Below are 10,838 nucleotides of genomic sequence, written 5' to 3'. Positions count from 1 at the left end.
AATAACTAGCTCTTAATGTCACTAAAATGTTTTCTTGAACTACCAAGAGTTTAAAAACTCAATGAATAAAAAATTACACAAAAAACTTTACAAACTTTTTTTAGAATTGATGTGTATTACTCAATATGGGGTTATAATCTATTTTTATCAAATCATACAAGGAAATGTTTTCTTCAATTACAATTAATCCTGACCTTATGTTATCTTAAAATGTTTAGTATTTTTTATTTCTTTATTTTTTAAATAAATGCTAGCTGCTTAACTGATTATTTTTAATACTACTATTTACATTTCTTTTTATTTAAATGCATAGGAAAGCTTGATCATGATGTCTAATAAAATTAACAGAGTTAATTCTAATTTTATATATTGTTCTTATTTAGTTAATCCCAAAAGCTGGACACCAGCATCTAATCATACTTTTCTTCATACTGTCTAGCTCATAAAATATTAAAATAAGTAATATTTTAAGCTACAAATTATACTGTATTTTTATCAATTAAGTGGTGAGAAATAACATTTTGATTAATTACCTGTAAAAAACTTGATAAAACATTTCTAAATTAATTGTATTAGACCTACATCATTTAAATCTTGGCTTTTAATAATCTGTCTTATAAAATGTGTTCTATAATCTTCTTCCACTGATTATTGTACTATGTTTTGAAATGTAAAACACATATATTTAAATTGAAAAAATAAGGTCAAACTTTTTCTGATGGTCAATGAGCCATCTGACGAGGGTTGATGCGGTAACTGGTTTGCCGATCACACCCCTCTACTATCCAAATAAAGAAAAATTTCAGCTCTAATATTTTAGTGAAAATATGTTTAAATTGTGTGATTAAGATAAAAGCATTTTATAAAACACATTTATTGACAAAATATAGAAAATAAGGAATATGTCTATTTTCTCAGTCTTCTGTGGGTATGTTGAATTAATCAAGGCATCTCAAAGAGAAGAGTAATAACCGTAATTAGTAATCATTTGTTAAGTCTTGATAAAACCTTTTTGATCTTTTTGATATATTTGATACATTAATATATTATTTATGTGAATAATATTCTTTAGCATATATATCTGTAAAAATGAAAAGTAATAGAATTAACATAAAATTGCCTCATTCTGGCAATACACAATAATCATTGATAGATACAAGAACTAAGTAGGAAAAACCAGTTATTTCATTAGGAATTGGATTTCTAATAAATTTTACATTTTATATTTACTAATTATTTATCAAAATTTATTACCTTTAAATTTTGATTATGTATAATAATGGTTAAATCACTCAACCAAAAAGGATAATATTTAAACTCTTAGAATCTTATGGTGTTTGTTAAGAAGATAATTTTAAATTTTAATTTTTTTTTTGCAGAGGACAGAGTAAACAATAAGAGATTTTTTTATGCTTAAATATTCATCGAATCAAGGTTAAACTCTGAGAAAGAATTAAAATGGAAATGTGAATTCAAGGAGGAAAAAAGAAATCTGCAAAAATTCCAACCATTTTAAAAGAACTTGTTCATGAATATGTAAAGACATGTTAGCGATATTAAATTGTTATAGAATCTAGATTCCTCTGTACACTTTTAAAAGCATGATGAAACATTTTTATTTTTAAATGTTACTAAATTACAAAATGACAAAATTACATCTTTGCAATTATCTAAACTTATGGTGAAAAAATTTAGATGCTGACTTAAAAATGTGTGAGAGGGTTCATAGTTTCTCAAAACTAATGTGGAAGGTTTTTAAAGCTAAAAACTTGAAGACTGCTGCTCTCTTCAGCCACCTGCTGGGAACTGCTGCTGCTCCCAAACCTCAAAAGGCCTCTCTAGCACAGGCGCCCCATATGACACCACTGACACCCACCCGGGCAGAAATCTGTTGAGCACACTTTGTGAATGCCAGGCCGACCTCAAGAAGGAGCAGGCTCCCTCTGGCCACTTTCCTTTTTGCCAAAGTAGAGCGTCTGCTCCCTCCCTGTTCTCTGTAACTGACAGCTCAGCTGGTGCTTGGTGGCACCAGGGTGCTTCCAGCAAGAACAAGGCATGGACTTGGTCCCAAAAGAACTGGTTTCCTGAACAGATATCAAAACCTCAGACAACACAAGGTCAAGATAAGAACTTACTTTCTTGAATCTGGGTAAAAGGCAAATACTTTATTTCAGAGAACATGAAAGAGATTTATTATTAGAATTAGTGATAGAAGATCAAAACAAGGTGACTTGATGCAAAACGGTCATAAGTCCCTGGGGATCCAGAAACTCCACCTAGCTAAGAACAGGATTTTCCTCCAACACCTGGGGAAGCAGAAAGCCAACACGCAATGCTGGGAGATTCTTACCTGACTAAATAGGCTACAGGAATTCAAACCCAAGACCTTCTGATTCCAAAGCCTCCTGTTACAAGTATAGAATAGGTATAGTATAGTATAGTACAGTATAGTATAGTATAGTATAAGTATAGTGAAAGTAATTGGTTGAATTGTGTTCCCCATAAAAATATGATCAAGTCCTAACTGATGGTACTGTGAGTTGATCTTGTTTGGAACTAGGCCTTGCAGATTGAAGTAAGATATAAATTAAGATGAGGTCACACTTTATCAGCATGGGCCTTCAATCCAATCACTGATATCCTTGTAAAAAGAGACACAGAAATACAGAGACACATGTGAAGACAGGCAGAAATTGGAGTGATGCAGCTAAAAGCCAAGGGAACATCAGAAGCTAGGAAGAGGCCAGGAAGGGTTCTTCTCTAAAGCCTTCAGGGGAATCATGGCCCGGCCAGCCCCTCTCCAACTTCGAGCTCCCACAACCATGAGGAGATAAATTCCTGTTGTGTTAAGGTACTTTGTCTGTGATCATTTGTTTCAGCAGCCCTAGGAAACTAATACACCTCCTTATTGAGAAGCTGTAAGAAATCTCAGGGAACCTGCCACTTACCAGTTATGCAAGTTACTGAGCTTTTTAAAACTCAGTTCAATTCAGCTGAGCAAACATTTGTTCAGGACATACTTAGTGCCTGTCGCTGCTGGTTCTGTGTTTGCATATTTTTCACAATGGTGAAAAAGATACAGCCACTTGCTGACTCCATGATGCTTTCAGTCTAGAGAGAAAAAGGCTGGAGGTTTAACAGGAAATTATAAGAAGTAAGAAGGATCATTTCATGTCCTTTCATGTCAGTCATCTTGGGTCATTATTTATCAGGCCTGCCCAAGGATTATTTGATTCCCTTGAAAAATGTACCTTTGTTTGACTTTCCTGTTTGCTATTTGATTAGAGCCCCAAATTTATGAAGTTACATATTAATTTGTAGATTTCTGTCCAAAAGAAAAAAATAATACCAAAGGTTATAATATTATTGTCTGTAGGACATTAACCACCTTTCAAAAATTTTTTTCCTGTTGTGCTTTTGGAAACCAACTTTGCCATGTTACCATTTCCTTCATTCAATATTGAGTTTAATATATTTTGACATATGTTTGTTCTAGTTTTGTATGTAAGTCATGCTCTTAACTTTGGAAAAATGTGCTTTGACATGGAGCTGTTGTAAAGCTTAAATGATACCATATTTGTAGGATAAGTAGAGGCAGTCTGGCTCCCTCACACAGATGCTCTGGTAACTAGGGGAGCAGCTTCTCACAGTCTTGAAGGAGTCTGATAAAGCAGTGTTCTCACAGCCTCAAGCCTGGCTCTCACAACCTTGAGCCCCGGTGCGATAAACTGCCCCATAGCCTTCAGTAGGCTCGCATGTGCAGCTCATGCTAGGTCACCTCACTTTTTTGTCTGAAGCCAGCTTTGTTTGTACTAGTACTTAAGGAGGTAGGGACTTCTCATAGAGAGAGAAAGAGGCAGGGCTGGGCGTGGCGGGGGTGGGGGGGTGGGGGGGAGGCCGCGGGGTGGGGGGCGTGCTTTGCAGGGAGGCGGGCACCGACAAAGACACAGGCTTGTGGCCTGTGTGACTCGCCCGAATAAAGGCATGTCAAGCATCCCCACGACTCCACACATTCTTCCATCTACCTGAGTTTCGAGTGGGCCTGCCCGGCCTAGGGAGGCTGCAACACAATATTAAAAAGATTAACATGGATCCTGGGAGACGGTAGTGTTGAAGGACTATGAGCTCTCCCTTAGCAACTGAGATTCCAGAGAAGCAACCTCTCCAGGACCGGCTCTCTCCACTGCCAAGGGACCAGTGTATACCAAAACAATTGTGTGATGTGATCATTCTTTTCTTTATTCTCTTCTACCTCCTCATCCTTCGTATTCTTGTGTGTTACTAATGTAAACATATCTCTTAGACATAGCTTTATTTAAAGTTACAGGGCACAATTTATGTTAATTATGGAACTGGTCAATTTGAAGACGAATTTTGGCCATCTTTGCTGCAGTGCAAACATGGTAAAATCCAAGCAAGATTTTTGCAAGTTAAATTTTAAAATGTAGGGAAAATGCTCTTGATTTCTAAGACACTCAAAGACTGTAAGTACTTTTAAGAAAACTAAGTTGTTACCCCCCGCCTCATTGGAACATATCATCAGTGAGCCTTACTTACTCAGTAACACTTTTCTGAAAATCATGCTCTTTTTCAGAAGTGAATATAATGTGAGACAGTGGTCAGTTTGAGCATTCCAGTTCTGTCCAGGACAGGAAGCCTACTGTATGGTTTCTGCACGCAATGAAGTGGCTGGAGAGAAGAGGAGTAAGAAGCAAGCCACCGGAGAAACTGGAACCAGTGGAACTTCTTAACTCTGCAAGCAAGGAAACAGAGCCAGGTGCATGGGAAGAGCCCAGCAGAATGATTCTGGGTGAGCAGATAACATGGCTAGGTACCACACAGGACAGAGATATTCATTTTTTTTATCTAAGATGAACATGTGCCTGAGTTCCACACGTAGGAAAATTGGACCATGGTAATTGCTGCCATCTTGTGGGAGAGTGAAAGAAATTCAAGATACTGTTAACCTCCCTAAGCTCCTTCGCACCCTCTGATTAAGCATTGATGCATTCATTTATCCTTTCGTTCAACATTTACTCTAGACTCTGGGCACAGAAGATAAGTAAGACACAGTGTGTCTTCAAAGTATGTAGAATACGGACACAGTGTGCTTTAAAATATTGTCACAGGTAAGAGTACTCTTCTCAGGTGGGGCTAGTAAAGGAACCCACAGACCTTCCCAAAGAGGCCTATTCTGAAAATTCATGGATAGCCAGGCTGACTCCATTCTATGTGGCTTTCTGTTGTGAAAATAATTTCCTAAGCAAGATTTTTCTGCCCATTCCTGCTAGTTGTTTCCCAGTAGTTGGAAAGGAGACAAGGAAAGATGCATGGCTGACAAGCCCCAGAGCCTCAGAAAATATGTGGAATATTTTTCATTTGCCTCTCTAGATACATTCTCCACTCTTCATCCTGCTCTGTTCCCCAGCAAGCTGACTAGTGCAGACTGCCTCTAACCCTCCTTTGCACTTTGACTTCCAGGTCCATTCAGAAAATATTGGTGAGGAGGCATTGGCAGGAGATATGCAAAAGAAAGGAAAATCAGATCGTGGTATTTATGCCCAAATCACCATCCTCACCCCCATCCAGGGAGGGATCCCTCAGTGAAAGGTTTCAGTTTACCCCTCCCCTTGCCCCTTCAGACCCAGAGGTGGTAACAGTACCCGGCCGCTCATAGCCCCAGGATGCTGCACTAACCCTTGTGGTTTTCCTACTCTCTGCCTAAACTCCTGTAAATAGTCTCAGTTTGAATGTGCCATTGGTTTCTTCTTCCCTGACTTAGTAGAGATTACTAAGTTATTGAATATATTGTATGACTTCTACAGAAATGACTGATTGAATTCAATAGCTGAATAAATGAAATAAGGAAACTCAGGAACTCAGAAATGCCTTGCCTTCACCAAATGCACAAGTTTGGTGCCAGAAGCTTGTTGGCACTGAAGACAGACCACAGATCTGTACCCACAGCACCCTGTTCTCATCCCCCAACTCCCTCCTCAAATTGGTGCTCAGGTCCTTTGCAGACAATTTGCCTTCCCCTTAGACTGCTCTTACAGGTCTCCTGTTAGGACAGCTGCTGGGTGGTCAGGGCATGGAGAAGACAGAAAAAGAGTGCTGTGTGGCCTTAAAGGGCCTCACTGGGGAGCCTGCTAAAGTTTTTCTCAGTGTTGAGAGGGCCACCCATCTACCCTACTACAAGCTCCCTAGTTAAAGCATTGAGAGGGTTCAGAATACACTACCCCAAAATATGGCATCTTGTCATACTAAATACCTCTTTTTTAAAGATTTTACTTACTTACTTACTTATTTATTTAGAGGGGAAAGGAGGGAAAAGGTAATAGAGAAAAACCTTTACTGGTTGCCCCTCGCAAGCCCTCAGCTGGGGACCTGAGCTGCAACCCCAGCATGTGCCCTGACTGGTAATTGAACCAGCAACCTTTCGGTTCGCAGACCAGTGCTCAATGCACTGAGCCACTCCAGCCAGGGCTCATACTAAATATCTTAAGCTGAAAGAATTTTAAAAGATGGGGGAAGCAAGAAAGTCACTCTGACCTTCCCCACTTTGCCATTATTCTCTGGAACAGGTTATAAAACTCTCATGTTAGTCCTAGATGGCAACCACCATGGAGAAGGTAGCTGCAGAAGACGTCAGTGTTACATTTGAAGATCAACAAAAGATAAACAAATTGGCACAGAATACAAGTAGAATCACAGACCTGAAGGAAGAAATAGACTTAAAGAGAAACAAATGCAAAATTTAGAAAATGCTTGCGAGGACATCATGCTTGCAGATGATGACTGCTTGATGATACCTTGTTAGACTGGTGATGTTTTCATTAGCCATCCTCAAGAAGAAACACAAGAAATGTTAGAAGAAAAATTTGCAAGAAGAATTCGACACCTTAGAATTCAGAGTGGAATCCATGCAGCAGGTGTTAGATTTGAAAGTTCAGTTACATGCAAAATTTGGGAGCAACATAAACTTTGAAGCTGATGAAAGCTAAACATTTTATAATACTTTAAAAATTTTGTTTAATAAATGTAAATATTGTTTAAATGATAATTACCCTTCTTCAAATGATAAAGAAAGCAAAATTTATTTTCAAATATCTTTTTCATTTATTTAATGGAAACTTGCCTATCTTCACATCTTGCTTATTTATTTTATATTTTTAACACAATATTCATCTATGTAGTTTACATAACAATTATATCAAGTGTAAGGGTTATATGCCATGTTATTAAAATCAGTTAAGCAATAAATAAATAAATAAATAATAAAACTTCCATGTGAAAGGTACCTCCCTGTACCACAAGGAGGGAAGACCTTCTTATTTCCAGAGAACGGGAATTTGAGCCAAGAAATCTGTACAAATCTTGTTAAACTATCCTTATCTTCCTGGTTACTTCTTTACCATTTATTATCTCTAGCATAAACCCATTTGTCATGTCAATCTTTCACAAATTTATTGCTTCTTTGTCTAAAAAAAGTATAAAAGCTTCCTGTTCAGAACACTTCTTCAGGTCTTCATTCTCTTGTGAAGGCTCCCATGCACATGTAAAAATTCAAGAGAATGTGTATGCTTTTCTCCTGTTAATCTTTGTCAGTATAATTTTCAGACACGGCCAGAAACCCCAAGAGAGTCAAGAAAAACTCTTTGTCTCCTACAGCATCAAAGGGACAGAACTCATGGGAAGGGAATGTTTTTAAAGAGGAAATGTCTGGAAGGGGTGAAATAGAATGGAAATGCTGTGCTGGCATCTGGGGGCGGTGCTGAAAACTTTTCTACCCCATTTCTTTCCTTTCTTCCTCCTCCTGGAGGATTAGTCCTCATACTGGGGAAGAATTGCTTATTTAAAGCTCTTGATTGGTCCGTGGTGCTAAAGGCATTTTCCATCTATCTCCAAGGATTTAGTTCAGGGTTATGTTTTATGTTACTGAAGAAAATAGTCATTATCATTCTCTTTCTCTTGCTCTTCCCTCACCCTTCCTCCCAGTTACTTTAAGTGTCCCTATGACAAATAATGCCTCAAATTTTATCTTGTTTGTCATTATAATTATTTCCCTTTAGCCAGAAATATTACCAAAAATACATGTAAAGAAATAAGTTGCTTAAGAATTGTTTTTTTAAGGCCTTCTGAGATGATTGAGAATATATTTTAGCACCAATTGATCAAATATCAGTGTATGGATTTAGCTTTCAAATGTATTGCTAAAGGATATATATTTTCTAAAGATTAAAAAAATCATGATTCTCATACAAATATAGAATGAATATGTGTCCAAGCTTTTATTTGACTCCTTAATGAAAGTAGGAACCAGTAAGATATTATCTCTGGTTCAAAGAAGAATTCAAAATGATAGATGGATGGATAGATAGATAAGGAATGCTAAAATGAGTTAACAGATACAAAACTGGCTTTTTACACAAGATTGGGAAGAGAAATCAACTGTCCTTCCACTGGACAAAATTCATTTGCATGTTTACGGTCAGGAGTCCTTTGTATTGCTCTCATGTTTCTACCATTTACTGAGTTGTAAATAACTCAAAGAAAATCAAAGGGGATAATTCAGAAGCATGCAAAAAACCGAAAACACTCAGTAACCTTTTTTTTTTCTTTTTTGCCATTTCAAAGGCTTGCACGAATTTTCCTGGAAGTTGTCAGAGAGTAGCAATCCTGACACCCCGTGGTGCCCAGGGGAGGCAGGGCGGCCTGGAAGTCCAACTACTTCCTGAAGATCCCCCACCTTCTGGATGATTACCCAGAATGCTTCATTGTGGGAGCAGACGACATGGGCTGCAAGCAGACGCAGCAGATCTGCACGTCCCTCCACGCGAAGGCCGAGGTGCTGATGGGCCACTATACCGTGATGCGTAAGGCCATCCGAGGCATCTGGAAAACAACCCTGCTCTGGAGAAACTGCTGCCTCACAGCTGGGGGAATGTGGGCTTTGTGTTCACCAAGGGGCACCTCACCGAGATCAGGGACATGCTGCTGGCCAGTAAGGTGCCAGCTGCCTGAGTGCTGGCGCGATTGCCGGATGGGAAGTCACTGTCCCAGCCCAGAACACTGGTCGGGGCCTGAGAGGACCTCCTTCTCCCAGGTTTTGGGCATCACCACTAGAATCTCCAGGGGCACCATTGAAATCCTGAGTGATGTGCAGCTGATTAAGACTGGAGGCAAAGTGGGAGCCAGCGAAGCCATTCTGTTGAACATCTCCCCCGTCTCCTTGGGGTTGATCATTCAGCAGGTGTTTGACAATGGCATGTTGTCATTGGCATCTACAACCTGGAAGTGCTTGACATCACAGAGGAAACTGCATTCCCACTTCCTTCAGAGTGTCTGCAATGTTGCTAGAGTATGTTTGCCGACGGTTACCCAGTTGTTGCATCAGTACCCCAATTAGTCACAGCCTTACTTATTACAACAACACTAACAACTGAGAATGTCACAACTCAGTTTATGTTGGCTTCCCATGTTAAATAAGATCCAAACTCTCCAATTTTATGGCTTTTGATAATGTGGCTCCTGCCTACACTTCCAGATATATTCTTTCTCCAGAACATGACCTGAATTTACACCTGTGCCAGTTTCTCTTTCTTTCACCTACTCATAGTCTCATTCTACTCATAGAGAAAAGACTAAGCTGAAATGTCACCGCCACCAGAACTTATTTGGCATCCTCCAGTATCATAGAGCTTGCACAAAGTCATAAGCAAAAATTGTCTGCTAAATAAGTTTTTATCAGTTTCATTCCAAGGATTCTAGGTTGGGATATCAAACCAAAGTTCTTTTTCTAGATTACAATTGATCTAGGCAATTAAAAAAGAAAGAAAAAAAAACTTGGCTAGTGTGGTTCAGTGGACTGTCAGCCTGCAAACTAAAGTGTTGCCAGTTTGATTCCCAGTACAGGACACATGGCTGGGTTTCAGGCCAGGTCCCCAGTAGGGGGCGCACAAGAGGCAACCACACATTGGAGTTTCCCTCTCTCCCTCACTTCCCCTTTCTCTAAAAAAATAAATAAATAAAATCTGTTTTTAAAAAAAAACTGCTGGCATGTTTGAAAAGAAAAACTTTAATATCTTTGAAAATCAAGCAGAGAAAACATTTTTCACACCATTTTTCTTTAATCCAAAGTAAATTTCAAATAAAATAACCAGACATATTTTGTAAACACATCTTGTCAAACACTTGTTTTAAATAATTAGACCTTCTGTTACGACAATTACCCACTTAATTTAAATGATAAAGCACCAACTAGGGAATGGAAGGCAATGAACTCATTAAGTGTTCCACCGGTTGAAAATACAGTTGTAAATAGTGTAGAACAAACTAAAATTGAGCCACTTATGTCAATGAAAAAATTGAGATAGGAGCAAAAATGGGACTTAACCTAATTTTACTGGAATTTACAGCTCTTCTCAGAAATCAGCAGAAGACACCAGGCAATCCCCAAACACTAACCAGACATAGACACTCACACCATCTCTGGACTTGCCTTCCTGATTCAGCTACACTCATCCAGATAAGAAAGACCACTAGGCAACCAATCAGCTTAAAAAGCCAAATAACTTACTTAATACATAAAAATCTTTTAGTCTATGAGCAACTCCGGAATTCATTACTCCCATAGCCTTGAGTTACCTCACTTTCAAGTAGAAACCCTTGCAATGAACTCATCTTTCTGCTTTGTTTATTTAGTGTGCAGAGCTTGGTTTTTTGACATCATGGGTCAAAGCTTCTCTCAATGAACTTATATACTTTCATCTTAATTGGGTGGGTAGATGAACAATAAACAAAAATGTTGTGTATCAAAGTGATTATGGTTGTAGAGA

At 38.5% G+C, this 10,838-nt stretch overlaps 2 pseudogenes; both read left to right on the top strand.

Annotated features, from left to right (window-relative positions):
* Positions 1-6,611: 6,611 nt before the first annotated feature.
* Positions 6,612-7,004, top strand: LOC129073173 (prefoldin subunit 4-like; annotated as a pseudogene).
* A 1,682-nt stretch (positions 7,005-8,686) lies between these two features.
* Positions 8,687-9,489, top strand: LOC129072195 (60S acidic ribosomal protein P0-like; annotated as a pseudogene).
* Positions 9,490-10,838: the final 1,349 nt, after the last annotated feature.

The sequence above is a fragment of the Pteronotus mesoamericanus genome, unplaced genomic scaffold (genome assembly GCF_021234165.1).
Source record: "Pteronotus mesoamericanus isolate MK-2021 breed Mesoamerican mustached bat unplaced genomic scaffold, CSHL_Meso_final contig_116, whole genome shotgun sequence".
NCBI lineage: Eukaryota > Metazoa > Chordata > Mammalia > Chiroptera > Mormoopidae > Pteronotus > Pteronotus mesoamericanus.
Note: the sequence above shows the minus strand (reverse complement) of the source record. Positions and strands in the feature narration are given on the sequence as shown.